At 34.1% G+C, this 16,442-nt stretch overlaps 1 long non-coding RNA gene and 1 other non-coding gene across 2 annotated transcripts; one reads left to right on the forward strand and one right to left on the reverse strand.

Annotated features, from left to right (window-relative positions):
- Window positions 1-1,632: 1,632 nt before the first annotated feature.
- Window positions 1,633-1,739, reverse strand: LOC136225160 (small nucleolar RNA R71). The gene has a single exon (XR_010686891.1). It is a non-coding gene; the product is annotated as a small nucleolar RNA R71 (small nucleolar RNA).
- Window positions 1,740-4,316: 2,577 nt separating this feature from the next.
- Window positions 4,317-7,073, forward strand: LOC136224677 (uncharacterized). Its single transcript, XR_010686556.1, has 4 exons — window positions 4,317-4,772; window positions 5,270-5,606; window positions 6,585-6,684; window positions 6,860-7,073. It is a non-coding gene; the product is annotated as an uncharacterized lncRNA (long non-coding RNA).
- The last annotated feature ends 9,369 nt before the right edge of the window (window positions 7,074-16,442 follow it).

Below are 16,442 nucleotides of genomic sequence, written 5' to 3' on the forward strand. Positions count from 1 at the left end.
TATTCAGAAAAGAATCAGAAAGTTAGATTTCATTTCTGTAAACAAACTTGATGTACACAAGTTGTTATTAGATTAGTTATAAACACAGTATTAGTTTAGTTTCTAAGGTAGATCAGAGACAAGTTTTCATTCTGGTAATGGACTGACCAGTCTCTATTCCGAAGATTCAGCGAGAAGAATTAACGGCTGAAGCGTATAGGGTCTGACAAACCTACGGAGTTTGAGGGAAAGATTGACAAACCGGATCTCAAAGTTTTCGTCGCAATGCTCTCCATGTTTCTACTTCTCTGTTAACTTGTGAAGATTCACATTTCATTAATGATATATTTATTTTATTCAATACATTCTTTCTGTTGTTATTTTGATATTGTTCTGACAAAATGATTTTTAAAATGATAAATTAGTGTTTTTATTAAAACGTTCTATTCCATCTTATTCATATAAGAACTTTGTTGAACACTTGACAGATTTAATTTTTATGGATGATATGATCGCTGATCGCGGCTTATCAGATATAAAATACTAATTTGATTAAGGTAGAAATCTACTCCGAACCAGAGAGATTTCTACGGTTCAAAGCCATTTAATTAAATAAATTCCTATATTATTACATGTCCATAATCTTACCAAAGTTAAAGTTGTTTTCTTTGCTTTATGAAAATAAGTTTTATACCTTCTATTTATTCCAATTACGGAAGTATCTGTCTTGTAATCAAAATCTCAAGACGGAATTGTTCTCTAAACTCAATATAATATTCTTATCTAATCCTAATTTATCCGAACCAATTCAATCAATTAAACGAATTTCTTTTGTTAAACCTAAAGACGTGAATAAAACTGAATCAAATAAGGTTTTAGTTAAAAAGCGTTCCCTGTGGGTTCGATATCTTTTATTACTACAAGCGTATACCGTGCACTTGCGGAAATCGCTCAACAAGTTTTTGGCGCCGTTGCCGGGGAACGCCAAAATTTTTGACAAAATTTTAGATTTTTCGTGTTTTATTTCGAATTTAGGTTTAAACATACTTATTTTAACTTTTATTAATTCTAATTTACTGATTTATTTATTTTTCAAATTCTGTTTTGTAGGTAGTTTCGGTTCGTGCAAGATTTCAGGTTCATGCGCAGTTCTCGAAGTTCAGGCATTGTACCAGACCCTATAGACCCAGAAATTGAGAAAACCATTAGGAAGAACAAGAAAAACAAGAAAAACAAAAACAAAACCCCAGTAAAGACAAATACCGAGCCAGAAAAAATGGCAGACCCACCAACACTTATGGATTACGCTAGGCCAGGTGTGGCCGGTGTGACCAATAGTATCGTTAGACCCAGAATCACCGCAAACCAATTTGAAATTAAGCCAGCTTTGCTTAATATGTTGCAAAATAATGTAACATTTATGGGTTACCTAACGAAAATCCTAACACCCACTTAACAAATTTCCTTGAAATTTGTGACACTTTTAAAATCCCAGATGTGACTGTAGAAGCAATCAAACTTCGCCTCTTTCCTTTCACTTTGAAGGATATAGCCAAAGAATGGTTAACTTCTATGCCAGCCGCAACTTTTGCCACTTGGGAACAATTAGCCCAAGCATTTTTATCAAAATATTTTCCTTTAGCAAAAACCTCAAGAGTCATAAAAGAGTTAACATCTTTTTCTCAAAATGATAATGATACTCTTTATGAGACTTGGGAACGTTTTAAAGAACTTCAACATTTATGCCCACACCACCAATTACCCGCTGAACTTTTAATGCAAACATTTTACAATGGACTAAATCCTACAACTAGGGGTTCATTAGATGCTATGTCGGGAGGGCTATTTATGAAGAAAACATCAGCCCAAGCGAGAGAACTTTTGGAGGAAATGGCAATCAACAGCAGTATGTGGCCCGCGGAACGTGGACATATACCGGTGACAAAACCATCATCCTCAACCACACCATCAGTTAAAGGTATAGTGGAACTTGATCCAGTCGCGATGTTACAAGCCCAATTTTCTGCTTTATCGCACAAAATTGATAAGTTTATGGCACCACACGATACCAATGGTAATCCAATCCAAACGGACGTGGATTACGAAAACATGAGTGAGATAGAACAGGTAAATTTTGTCCTAGGGCAAAACCAAACTAACAATCCTTATTCTGCTACTTATAATTCTGGATGGAGAAATCATCCTAACTTTAACTGGAAAGATAACAATAACAATAATGCAAGTGCTAATCAAAATCGTACCACTAGTTATCAAAATCAGTCAAGAGATACGATTAGCACTTTATCTTCTAAAATCGACAAGTTTATAGATGCTATCAGTGGAAAAATAAGTAATCACGACGATGATTTTAAATGGATCGAAAATAAATTCGATCAGCTTATTAAAAACCACTCATCTAGCATCCATAATTTGGAGGTTCAAATTGGTCAACTTGCTAAATCAATTCCATCTCGAAAAGAGGGAAGTCTTCCCAGCCATACGGAAGAAAATCTGAAAGAGCAGGTGAAGGCTATCACTCTTCGTTCAGGGAAAAATTATCAAGGGCCGGAAATGCCCAAAGATGCAACATTACTAGGAACTGATTTATCAAAATCCAAAGAAGATATCTTAAACACAAATAGTTCACCATATGACACAAGTACCAAAACTTTTGTACCCAAACCACCTTTTCCGCACAAAGTCCGAAATAAGGACTATGACAAACAACTTCTAACGTTTTTGGATAAACTTAAAAATTTGCACATCAATTTAACGTTTATGGATGCAATCACGCAAATTCCTAACTATGGTAAGTTTTTAAAGGATTTAATTTCAAAGAAAATCAGTTGGGAAGGAATTTCATCCATTTCGTTAACTGAAGATTGTAGTTCAATCGTGTCAAGTAATTTACCCACTAAACTCAAAGATCCCGGATGTTTTACTATTCCGTGTAAGTTGGGAGACATTGAATTCCCAAGTTGTCTTTGTGATTTAGGAGCAAGTATAAACTTAATGCCGTTGTCTATTTTTAACAAGTTAGGTTTAGAAGAAGATATCAAACGTACCAATATGGTTTTGCAATTAGCGAATCAAACCACTAAGAGACCATATGGTATAATTGAAGATGTTTTAGTCAAAGTCGATAAATTTATTTTTCCTACCGATTTTGTTATATTAGACTTTGCATATGATGTAAATTGCCCTTTAATTTTCGGTACACTACAAGAAAAACTGTAATTAGAGACCGATATTTGCAACCAAAGGGAAATCGGTTGCAATGTTGCAACCGAGGTGGTTGCAAAGCACATGCTGCGGTTGCAAAGTTGAGAATCTCATTTGTGAAATACCTTTGAGACTTGAACACGATTTCAAAGCTCTTGTGGTTGCAAACTTTGCAACCGAATGGTCTCAAAATATATTTTGTGGTTGCAAATTTTTAGGGACTTTTATATATAATATATAGTTGGATATTTGAATTACATTTTGACTAAAATTAAATAAGAAAGAAAGGAGAGAGAAAGAGATGTCGGCGATATATTTTTAAGCAAAAGAAAAATATAAAATGGTATTTTAATATTTAAAGTAATAGTTTTTAAGTGAAAAATTAAATTTGAGGGGATAAGATGCAAAAATACGCTTAACGCTGACATCCATGAGCAATTTTACCATATCGTCCAAAATGGTTCAATTTTACCCCTAACATTGGTAATGAAGATCAAATTTACCTATAAAGTTGACAAGTTGGGTCAATTTGATAAATAATTCATCAAATTGTCTTGTCGGTGATGAATCTTATTATTTACACTTCAAGTGTACGTCATTTTATCATTTATTAGTAACAATTCATAAACATATGATTAGACATAAAAAAAATTAAAAAAATATACTGTCTTTTCTAAGAGATGGACAAAAAAATATTTCGTCGAATTTATAAATATTAAACTCCAATTCTATTATTAAATCACAAAAAATATGAAATCTTTTTTTAGAACCAATTGATATACAATTGTTGTAGAATAATGAAGAAAATGTATGTAATTTATAATAATGTCCTAAAATTGACATAACTTACAAATATTAGGGGTAAAATTTCTCTCGGTTGCCAAGGTTAGGGGTCTCGAACCATTTTAGACGTTACATGTATTTTTACACCTTATCCCTAAATTTGAGATATCAAAGTGTAAACATATCAAAGTTCAAGTGTAAAAAATTGTAATTTATATAATAGAAAAAGGGGCAAAATGATATTTTCACTAACATGATTAAATCTTGACCATTGGTCTGATCGGACGGTTTGAGATTGAAACCTAAATCATCTAATATAGAAACCTAACTTCTCTCTCCCACTTGTTTCCGCCGCTCTCTCTTTTTCCTCGAGATCGACTTCTTCCCCCTCTCAAATCTAAAAACCTAACTTTGAGTTGCTGCCTCTTATTCTTCCCACTTGCAGTTGCGATTTGATCCCTTCAACAATGGTGATTCTTCAAATCGTCGACGATGGCTTCCGCTTCTGAAGCTTTTCTCCCTTTGATGAGTTTCGAACTATCCAGATCTCTCCCATTTATCCCCTTTTGAAACACGGGTAACTTTTTAACCGACCATCTGGTCATCCTCCGACGAGCCCTTTTTGGGTATCTCAAACCCCAACCTGTTATAAGGGTTGTGCTCCTCATGGGAACCTAGCTTCATTTAATTGCAATGTCTATGGAAATTAGAAGGATATGTGCAACCAGTGCTCCTTAACTAGAAGAACCTATTAGTCGATCGTGGTTGGACACAACAGCTGAAAATTGGTAAGTTTTTATTTTTTTTTATTGAAATTGGTGAGTCTCTCGGCTTGATTCTGTTTCTTACCGTAAATTAGCTGATTTGGATAGTCAATCGTTTTTCCGAGTTCTAGAGCTTCTCATTCTCTTTAATGGAAGCTATGAGGGATGTCAGTATCAGTCTAGCTCTTATTTTGTCCCTTTCATTGACTCTTAATTGCTTATTTATAGGGTTTTTGGTATTTTAAATAAGCTGTATTAGCACTTGAAGTGTTTGATGTTGGCATTGAAGCATTCATTTTGTTTGAAGTGTTTTTAGTTTCGTCTATGGTAAGTTGTTTTCATTGTGCTTTTGCTGTTACCTGCAAATTAGTTATGTTTTTTGGGTTAATAGATAATTGTTTTTGATTGTGGGGTTAATAGATAATTGTTTCTGATTTTGGGTTCATAATCTGCGTTCCTAGGTTGCGAAGATTTCATAATCAGAGTTTTTGTTATTATTATTTTTTTTCTTAATTTTGCAGGAAGATTACAAACCAGAAGAGGATGATTATGAGGCGAGTAATGTTAATGAAAGCAAACCGTTTTTCGCACCGTCAGAAGGGACTTCTTTCCATGCGAATTCCTTTATGGAGCTCAATTTGTCTCGCCCTTTGCTTCGGGCCTGTGAGGCTTTAGGTTATGCTAAGCCTACTCCTATACAAGTTTCAATATTGCCTCCAATTCTATTTTCTTATGAAACATGCTGCATTTCTTCTTTGCTTACTGGCTGATAAGGATTTATTTCTGAAGGCGGCTTGTATACCATTGGCACTCACTGGTTGTGATATTTGTGGAAGTGCCATTACTGGTTCGGGAAAGGTACATTTTCAGTTGATACACTACTATATTCGCTTTAGCTATTTACTATTTGGTTGATAGCGAGAGTTTCTTTTTCTTGTTTTTCAATCTGGCAGACAGCTGCTTTTGCCTTGCCTTGTTTATAGAGTTTCTTTTTCTCGTTTTTCAATCTAGCAGACAGTTGCAAATTAGTTATGTTTGGAATGATATTCTTAACAACACCTTCTCCTATTTAAAAGTGGAGCAAGTGATGATATTTAAATTCATATGAATGACTAAACATGAGTTAATTGAACACTAAACAAGTTGCAGGGGGCATTTTATAGTTTTTAAATTCACAAACAGGGCTATGTTTCTATTTTACTTAATGACCAAAAAGGATTTTGACTAGCTATTTAGCAGAGATTTCCATTTATGTATTATTATTTATTGATATTTCTAGCCTAGCATTATAGCAATATTGTTAGGATTAATGGAACACAACCACTGGAAGCTTATTTAGTTATCATTAAGGCAAGTTAAAACTGACTGGCCTTTTGAACTATAATGATGTCTCATCTGAGAATATTTGCTATTGATCGATGATCATAATTTCATCATTTATATTGCTTGAAATGTTTTCCCGAATTTGAGAATATTTGATGTTGATCAATCATTAGATTTAATGACTTGTTACTCAATGTGTGAACAAATATGTTATTAAATTTCATACTTTGAACTTGATGTATGTCCAGGATATATGATGTCACAGGAATTCACATCCATTTTAGAAAAATGCATCTACAGGCCTAGATGTTTTTACTATAATATTGACCATGTTAATTTTTTTGGTCAAAACAATTAGATGTTTGCTGAACTTTATGATTCGTGCATTAAAAACCACTTGTCAATCTTTACCAATCACCTACTTAGTGACTGATATTTCGATTGCTAACCCAAAAAAATGTTCCTAATGTTACTTATTCTACTGTTTTGCATTCTTCCTTGGGTTGAGTTCAGGTAGATGGCACTGCTCTTGTGACCCTCTTGATGTTGAATACAGCTACTCCGATCCTCTAATTTTACCGGTCCAATGAAGATTGTTGATACACTTTATGATGTACGTATTAAGAGAAAAAATTCATATAACACTTAAATTCACTGCATAAAAACCAGAGTGCACTTATGAGGAGTTTTAAAAATTTTGTAGTTCGGAAAATTGTATCTAATTACAAATCCTATAACTCTGGACCCTCTAATTTTGTCTTTTTTTTGTTCATTTGGTTTTCGTTCAGGTGAGAAAATTCAACCGTTATGCTTCCCAAATCATGCATGATGAATATGCATCCTCAGGCAGATCATGTGCCTTACCCAGGAGACTGATTTCTCAATACCTTGTATGGATACAAGCAACAATTATTTATATTTAGTTTAGTTTATGTATAACTGTTTTTTTTGAACCAATGTATAACTTCAATTATTACTTATTAATAAGTTTTATTTAATTTATATTTCTGTTTTATTATTGAATTTCTTAAATGGTTATATAATGTTAGTTTAGTAAAATTGTAGAAATATGAATATACAAAGTTGCCCATAAATTTTTGCTGGCGATAAAAAGTCTGATCATGGTATATTTTTTGCTAGGCAATTGATCCGTCACAAAATTTAGCAACTGGATTATTTGTGACCAATTGTTAATTTGTAACCATCATAGATCTACAAAATTGTTCATTGATTTACAACCGACATATGGTTGCAAATAATCGGTTTCTAACTTTGCCACCATATTAGCTACCAAAATGGTGGTTGCAAACGTTGCAACCAAGAAGCCTTATATGGTATCAAAGTTTTAGCAACCTTGCAATTACCAACCGATTCAGTTTGGTTGCTAAATTTGCAATTCTGGTTGCTAAACAGTATTAGAGACCGATTTAGCAACCAGATTTTTGGTTGCTAATTACCGTTTTTCTTATAGTGGTAGACCGTTTATGAACACGGGACGCGCTCTAGTAGATGTGTCGGAAGGGAAGGTAGTTTTAAGGATAGGAGAAGATAAGATCGAGTTTAATATGAACAAAGCGATGAAATACCCTATGGAGGAATTCACTTGTATGAAACTTGATTTAGTCGAGGAATGTGGCAATGACGTTATTCAAAGTGAAGAAATAATTGAACCTATAATAGGTGAAGAATTAGATGATAAGGACCCAGAGCCTTTGATTCGAGAAGATGGACCTGTTCCGCCTTCGATTGTAACACCCCCTAAATTAGAACTTAAAGAGTTACCCAGTCATTTGAGGTACGCTTTCTTAGGCGAAGGCGATTCTCTACCTATAATTATTTCTAACAAATTAACAAATGATCAAGAAGAAAAGTTGAAAGAAATTGTTAAAAATAGGATAGGAAGTATGGGATGGCAAATTTCGGACTTAAAAGGAATTAATCCTAGTATCGTAATGCATAGAATTTACTTAGAAGAGGATAAGCCACCTAAAGCGGATAGGCAAAGACGCTTAAATCCAAACATGAAAGAAGTAGTAAAAAATGAGATTACTAAACTTCTCGACAATGGAATCATTTATTCGATCTCGGATAGTGAATGAGTTAGTCCAATCCATTGTGTACCTAAAAAAGGAGGCATAACTGTTGTAAGAAAATGATGAAGGTGAATTGATACCTACACGAACCACCACCGACTGGAGGGTTTGTATAGACTATAGGAACCTAAACAAAGCAACTAGGAAAGATCATTTTCCTCTACCTTTCATTGATCAAATGATCGAAAGGATAACCGGTCATGCATTTTATTGTTTCCTAGACGGTTATTCCGGATGCTTTCAAATTTACATTTATCCGGATGACCAAGACAAAACAACATTCACGTGTCCTTACGGAACATTTGCATATAGGAGAATGCCTTTTGGTCTATGTAATGCACCAGCAACATTTCAACGATGTATGACAGCAATATTTAATGACTTCATTGAAGATATAATGGAAGTTTTCATGGATGATTTTTCAGTTTATGGAGATTCTTTCAATGCATGTTTACAGAACTTAGATAAAGTGTTGTCTAGATGTGAGGAAACGAATTTAGTATTAAATTGGGAAAAATGTCATTTCATGGTAGACGAATGAATTGTTTTAGGTCATAAGATATCTGAAAAAGGTTTAGAAGTGGACAGAGCAAAGACTTCAGTTATAGAAAAATTACCCCCACCAACCACTGTTAAGGGAGTAAGATCATTTTTAGGTCATGCAGGTTTTTACAGAAGGTTTATAAAGAACTTTTCTGTAATCTCCAAACCACTTACTAATTTGCTTATGAAAGATTCAACTTTTGATTTTAATGAGGATTGTTTACAAGCTTTCAATACTTTGAAAACGACTTTAGTCAGTACACCTATAATATCGAAACCCAATTGGAATCTACCTTTCAAAATTATGTGTGATGCGAGTGACTTAGCTGTAGGATGTGTATTAGGTCAAAGGAAGGATAAGAAACTTCATGTTATATATTATGCGAGTCACATATTGTCCGGTGCACAGTTAAATTACACCACAACTGAAAAAGAAATGTTAGCAGGAGTTTTTGCATGTGATAAGTTTCAATCTTACTTGTTAGGATCTAAAGTCATCATTTATACAGATCATGCAGCTTTACGATATTTATTTGCTAAAAAAGATGCAAAACCGCGTCTTATTAGATGGGTTTTATTATTGCAAGAATTTGACATAGAGATTAAAGATAAAAAGGGAGTTGAAAACCTTATCGTCGATCATCTATCAAGACTTGAGGATGAAAACGGTCCCATCGGTGAAACATTAGGCATTCAAGATGATTTTCCCGATGAACATCTCATGCAAGTACAAAGTGTCATAGCTCCATGGTATGCGGATATAGCAAATTACTTAGTTGCACATGTTGTGCCAGATGGACTGAATTCTCAGCAAAAGAAGAAATTCTTTTCAGAGGTTAAGAGATATTTTTGGGAAGATCCATTTCTGTTCAAAACATGCGGCGATGGAATACTTAGGAGATGTGTTAGTGAGTTTGAATATGACTCTATAATGTCGGAATGTCATGCTAGCGCTTACGGAGGTCATAATAGCGTAAGCAAAACAGTAGCTAGAATACTTGAATGCGGATTCTTTTGGCCTACTTTGTTTAAAGATGTCCGTTCATTTATTGTCCGCTGTGATAAATGTCAGAGAACCGGGAATTTAGGAAGAAGAGATGAGATGCCTCTTACGAACATATTGGAAGTTGAAATCTTCGACGTATGGGGGATCGATTTCATGGGTCCTTTTCCTACTTCTTTTGGCAAAAATTATATATTAGTAGCCGTAGATTATGTTTCAAAGTGGGTTGAAGCAATTGCAACCCCGACAAATGATTCTAAAGTAGTTGTTAAGTTTATAAATGCAATATTCTGTCGATTTGGAGTTCCTAGAGTTATGGTAAGCGACGGTGGTACTCATTTCGTAAATAGAAGTTTTGAGTCACTTATGAAAAAATACGGAGTACACCACCGTATCTCTACGCCGTACCATCCTCAAACGAATGGTCAAGCGGAAATTTCAAATAGAGAACTCAAATGGATACTTGAGAAAACAGTTTCGTCTTCTAGAAGAGACTGGGCACATAAACTTAACGATGCATTATGGGCATACCGTACTGAATTTAAAACACCTATCGGAATGACACCTTATAGATTAGTCTATGGTAAAGCTTGTCATTTGCCAATTGAGTTAGAACATAAAGCATATTGGGCTATAAAAACCCTTAATTATGATTTACAAAGCGCAGGGAAAAAGCGTTTGTTCGACTTAAACGAGTTGGATGAATTACACCATTTGTCCTACGAAAATGCAAGAATTTATAAGGAAAAAGTTAAAAAGTGCCATGATGCCAAAATCAAAATTAAAAACTTTAATGTTGGGGATAAAGTCTTACTTTTTAATTCGAGATTAAAATTATTTTCAGGTAAGCTAAAATCTAGATGGACTGGACCATTTTTGGTTGTTAAAACATTTGATTACGGAACTTTGGAGCTAGAAAAGTCCAATGGCGATCGATTTAAGGTTAATGGTAATCGTTGCAAGATTTATTTCGACGGAGCTCCAATTCAAGCAATTGAATCCGTGGATAAATTCTATGAAAATTAATTTATTTAGTTTTCATATTTTTAATTTATAGTTTTTTTTTATTATTTTATGTTCATAATTTTTTTTACTCTTTTTTTTTAATTAATTTATTTTTATTTTATTTTTATTTTTAATTTTATTTACTTTAATTTTTATTTTTTTTATGTTGTGTACAAATAAGTTTTGTCAACATTAAAATTTTAATCTAGTCATGTTTTGAAAATGATTTCATTAAGTGTTAAGTGTTATTGAGAAATTAAAAACAAAAATGCAAAACTCTCAGTTGAGATTTTCCATGTTTCAGGATTTGGAAATCTCAGTTGAGATTCCGAAAATCTTAGTTGAGATTTTCTGTCTTTTGCAATTGAAATAACTGTAAGGGATTACAATCTTCTTTCTTTAAAATTTCTGTCAGTTGAATCAAAGAGGTATCACTTTGGCACCTTTTTCTTTTTAACATACACAACCTTTCACTTATAGGTCTTATAAATTCCTGTAGGATCAGACTTCTTCCATTTCATTTTATCTTTCTGAATTTCTTTCTCAAATTCTCAATCCTACAGACTTCATTTTCTTCTCTCTCACAGACATGACTAAGTCTTTGAAAAATGTTCGAAAACACACTTCTGCTCAAAGCGGAAAAATTGATATCTCTGATCGTTATGGTCCATGGTTTCCAATCTATAATCATGACGAAGGGAAACGTTTTCTGCAGTTCAGATATGCTCAATTCTTTGGCATGATGTATATGGATGAGTTTCTGAACGAGGAACTCGGAATAAGCGAAGACATAGATCGCTATCTGACTAATTTGGGATGGACCAAATTTGCTGCTATGAAATTTCCTATAATATGGAATTGGGTTTTAGAGTTTTTATCCACTGTTCGATTCATCAATAAGAGACATGTTCGTCTCAGTTTTCGTTGTGAGGGGCAGATATTCACTTTTGGATATCCAGAACTTCATAATTGGTTTGGATTTCCACCCCGAGACACAACTCAGCACCATCCTGGACGGGATATGACTTCTACAGATATATGGAGGATGTTAACAGGATTTTGGCGATTCAATCCACGTCTTGCCTTCAACAAATCCATCAATTCTAATTCCATGCTGTATTTGCACAAATTCCTCTGTCATAGTCTTTTTGGTCGAGTCAGTAGCAATGTTGTGAAAGATACTGATCTCTATGTGTTGGGCGACATTTTCCAAGGCAACTCAGTGAACTCCTCGAAGATTCTAATGGAGGGGTTAGTTGCCGCTTCCCGTTCGAAGAACCAGAAGATTGGGTTCGCCAACATCATTTGTGGAATCATTTTAGGAGCCAAGGGAACCATTTCTGTCCCTTGGACTGATACGGAACCATTCCCTATTCTAGACTACGAGTTCTTGGAGAATGAGGGGCTTGTCAAACGAGTTTTTCATTCTGGTCCAACATTCCTTTCTGCTCCAGAGAGGCAAATCTTCATTCAAACGAAGATTAACAGGGCCAATGCACGTCGTTTGTCAACTACTTAGGGATATAATTTGAGTTTCTGTTTTGTTTTATTATATATATGAGTGTTTATATTTTGTGTTTTTATGAGTAAGATGTTTTTATGTAATATATATTAAGGTATTGTTTATATTTTGATTATAATAAATAAAAGTGCATTAATTCCTTAGTTTATTTCTTTTATTTAAGGAACAACCCTTGGTTTTCCTTCAATTTAATGTTTCAGTTTTGTTTATCTCAGTTTCAGGGATTAATATTCACATTAATGTCACTTAATTATAAGAGGAATTGGTTTAGACATGTTAAAATTGTCAACAACAGTCCCAATTTTACCCAGAAATTCCAGAATCTCAGTTGAGATTCTGAATTCTCAGTTGAGACAGAAAGAGGACAACTTTCAGTAAAATTTCGACCCCCTTACATACTTGCTGTCGCAACTGAGATTTTGAAAATCTCAGTCGCGACATGCGACTTCCAGTCACGGGATTAGGGACGAATTTTGCATCTTTTCCTATTCCTACTCTAATTACTTACCTATTCATCTATCCTAATCAATACCTATTACTTACACCTATTTCAATCACCTATTTTTACACCAATCAATCATCTTTTCTCTTCCCAATACCAAGATTCACTCATCTTCCCCATAAATCTTTACCCTATTCAACTTCTTTTTCCCTAAATCACCACCATTATCTTTTACTCTTCCTTTCATCCTTTCATATTTTCTTCACCTCTTTCACCAAATTTCACAAACAAAATGCCTAGACAAAAGACCGTTGCTAACAAAACTAAGGCCACCGAAGTCAATCGATTACAGGTTCAATATGGAGCACTGTTCGATATTGCGACGGAAGCCGAAGGACGCAAATATCGCCGATTTTCTAATAGCCAAATAGAGCTCGTCGACACGCTTTTCCTTGACACCGATACGGTAAACACACTTTCTTTTACCGAACGTATTGATGAATATCTATCCGTGCTTGGTTGGAAAAGATTTTCTAGTATGCGTTTTCCTAGTATTAAATCGCATATTATTGAGTTTTTGGTTACTTTAACCTATGACAAGAAGAAAAGAGTTATCTCTTTTCGGAATAATGGAGTTCGTTTTGACGTTGGGTATGCGGCCATGAACTGTTGGTTTGGACTTCCTACTCGGAATTTTTATTCCAAACCAAAGACTTTTAATTCACACACGGTTTGGCAATCTTTAACCGGTTTAGATGTTTTTAACCCAAAGAATACATCTAGTAAACTACTTAAGGATGATTGTATCTTCTTCTTTCACAAGTTTTTATCATTTTCCTTATTTGGTCGGGTTGAAAGTTCAAAAGTGCAAGTTCGTGATTTGTTTGTGTTGGATAGTATTTTTAAGGGTTTAACCATTGATAGTATTGAGATGATATTTACTAATTTAGTTCGAGCCTCCAAGTCCCGCAATAAGCAAGTACCTATGGGTAATTTAATTACCGGCATTGTTTTGGGTGCTCGGGGTGAATTAGTAGATTATCAAAATATGCCTCATGTTGGTTTACCTTCATTGGATCTCACGACACTTCAAAGGGCCAATTTATTGAAGAAAATGGGACCGCCCGCCTTTATCTCTTATGAAGCTCATACAAGACGTGTTTTTGCTACCATGGGTAGTGAAGCTTCGAGTTCTCAAGGTTTGGGTGCCCAAGATGATGATGAGGAAGATGAAGAGGAATTTGATGAAGAAGAGGAGGAGGAGGAGCATGTTGATGTTCATACCAACGAGCAAGCCCCTGTAGAACCGAATGTTGATGAACAAGTTGGATGGCAACGTGTTTTGCAACAAATGAACGATGTTGATGAACAATGTTGAGACTACGCCTTCCCCGCCACCTTCACCTTGATAGGTTTTATCCTTTCTATCTTTTACCTCATTTTCGTTATTATGTTTTATTCGGTTTGGTACAATATTTTTAATTATGTTTGGTACAATTATCTTTATTATTATGTTTGAATGTTATGGTACTATATTTTTCAATTCTAATTCGTATGGTTTATTTCGTACTATTTTTCGTGTTTTATCGCTTTTTGCACCAATGAGGACATGGTCCAAATTAAGTGTGGGAGGAGATATTTCATATTCGTTTTAATTTTAAGTACGAATGAATGCAACGAATGAGAATGAATGTTATGTATTTACATATAAATGCATGTTTAAGTAAAGTATAAAATGCAACACTTTTCAACACTTTTCAAAAATAATAGCTATTTTTCATAAACATATATTTTTGTTAAAGTATATATATTTCATATGTTTCAAACAAGTCAACTTTCAAAATAATGTTAAGCATATTTTAAGGTTATCATTATTGATAGAAATAATATTTCTATACGGGCAATATTTTTACAAATATTTTTACAAATCTCCGATACGATTTTATCAAAAACGTCTCGAGTAAATGTATATAAGTAAAATTTCTTTAGTTTCAAATCTCAACTTTATATCATGAATTCATGATAAATATAAATCTTATTTTCAATTTTCAATTAGGTTTATAGGCATAAATCGAACTAACAACTTTAGCTTTTTAGCTCGATATTATTTTTCGTCTTACATTAAAAACCAATTGAAGTTTTTAAGGAAACTTTAGCCATAATACATGTTGAATTTCAAGTCAATATAGGATGAATGTGCTATTTTTCTTTTCCCAATTTATATTTTTATAACTCGTGTTAATTAAATCAAGTAGTCGTATTCTTAACTTTTGGCCACGATTGAGACCAACCTTATCACAATCGAGGTATGAAAGGGAAGAACATTAAGTACCGTTTACTTTTGGCCACGATTGCGACCACCCTTACCACAATCGAGGTATGAAAGGAACGTTCGAAATTAAAGCAAAATTAAACGTGTTTAAAGTTTTAAGTAACGATTGCGTCCACCCATGGCATGGTCGGTACCTCTTAAACGAACACGAAAGCAAATTAATTCATATAAAGTCACGGACGAGACCACCCTTATCACGGGCGTGACTGAGCAAATATATTAAACCTAAGTCCTTAATAAATCTATATTTGTAATAGTTTAGGTTTGGGAAAGGAAATTTTGTGCTTAGAAATGCCTTGAGACGAAAGATTCGAAAAAACATGCGTGCTTACACCGTCCCGAATACTTCAATATAAAAATTGAGATACAAGACGAATGATATATCTCTTTTACACTAGCTAGTTTGATACTTTGCGTATAAATTTACCATGAAGAGTTTATCTTTCGGTTTAACTAATTTAAAGAGGAAAATATGGATATATGTTCTATTTATAAAGAGATTGATTAAAGAATAAATTCAGTGAAATTTTGCTCGGGACTAGCAAAAGCTTAAGTGTGGGAGTTTGTTAAGCCCAAAATATACCTAAAATATCATATATAAATACGTTAAATTTACATTGAAATCGTGCTAATTATATTCATTTGGAATACTTTTACGTCTTTATTTACTTCTTTGATGCAAGGTACTTAATTATTTGGTTAAATCCAAATAGGAGCTAAAACGGAGCTAAAATGGAGGAAAAACCTAAAAAACGTACCAAGAATACGTATCAGTCAGAAGAACGCTCAAGGAGGACAAGAAGCACTCGAGAGACGGGGAGACAAGTCCCTGTCGCGACTGAGATTTTCATAATCTCAGTCGCGACTTACGAAAGGCGTCACGGGAAAAATGCAATTTCAACTCGCCCCTGCACCCCTTGTCGCGACTGAGATTTTCAGAATCTCAGTCGCGACAGCGAAGCATTCTGCACATATTTCACATGTTTTAATCGGAGAAACGCGCCTGTTCGTTTGGATAAAAGCGACCCTTCACCAACGGAAACGACCCATCATTTACAACCCTTCAACAACTATAAATAAGTGATCCATTTCAGAAATTTAAGTAGTTGGTTAAGTTAGAAAAGTTAGAGAAGAGAGTTATTATGTTGAGTTTCTTATTCAGAAAAGAATCAGAAAGTTAGATTTCATTTCTGTAAACAAACTTGATGTACACAAGTTGTTATTAGATTAGTTATAAACACAGTATTAGTTTAGTTTCTAAGGTAGATCAGAGACAAGTTTTCATTCTGGTAATGGACTGACCAGTCTCTATTCCGAAGATTCAGCGAGAAGAATTAACGGCTGAAGCGTATAGGGTCTGACAAACCTACGGAGTTTGAGGGAAAGATTGACAACCCGGATCTCAAAGTTTTCGTCGCAATGCTCTCCATG

Source organism: Euphorbia lathyris, chromosome 3, assembly GCF_963576675.1.
Source record: "Euphorbia lathyris chromosome 3, ddEupLath1.1, whole genome shotgun sequence".
NCBI classification, from domain to species: Eukaryota; Viridiplantae; Streptophyta; class Magnoliopsida; order Malpighiales; family Euphorbiaceae; genus Euphorbia; species Euphorbia lathyris.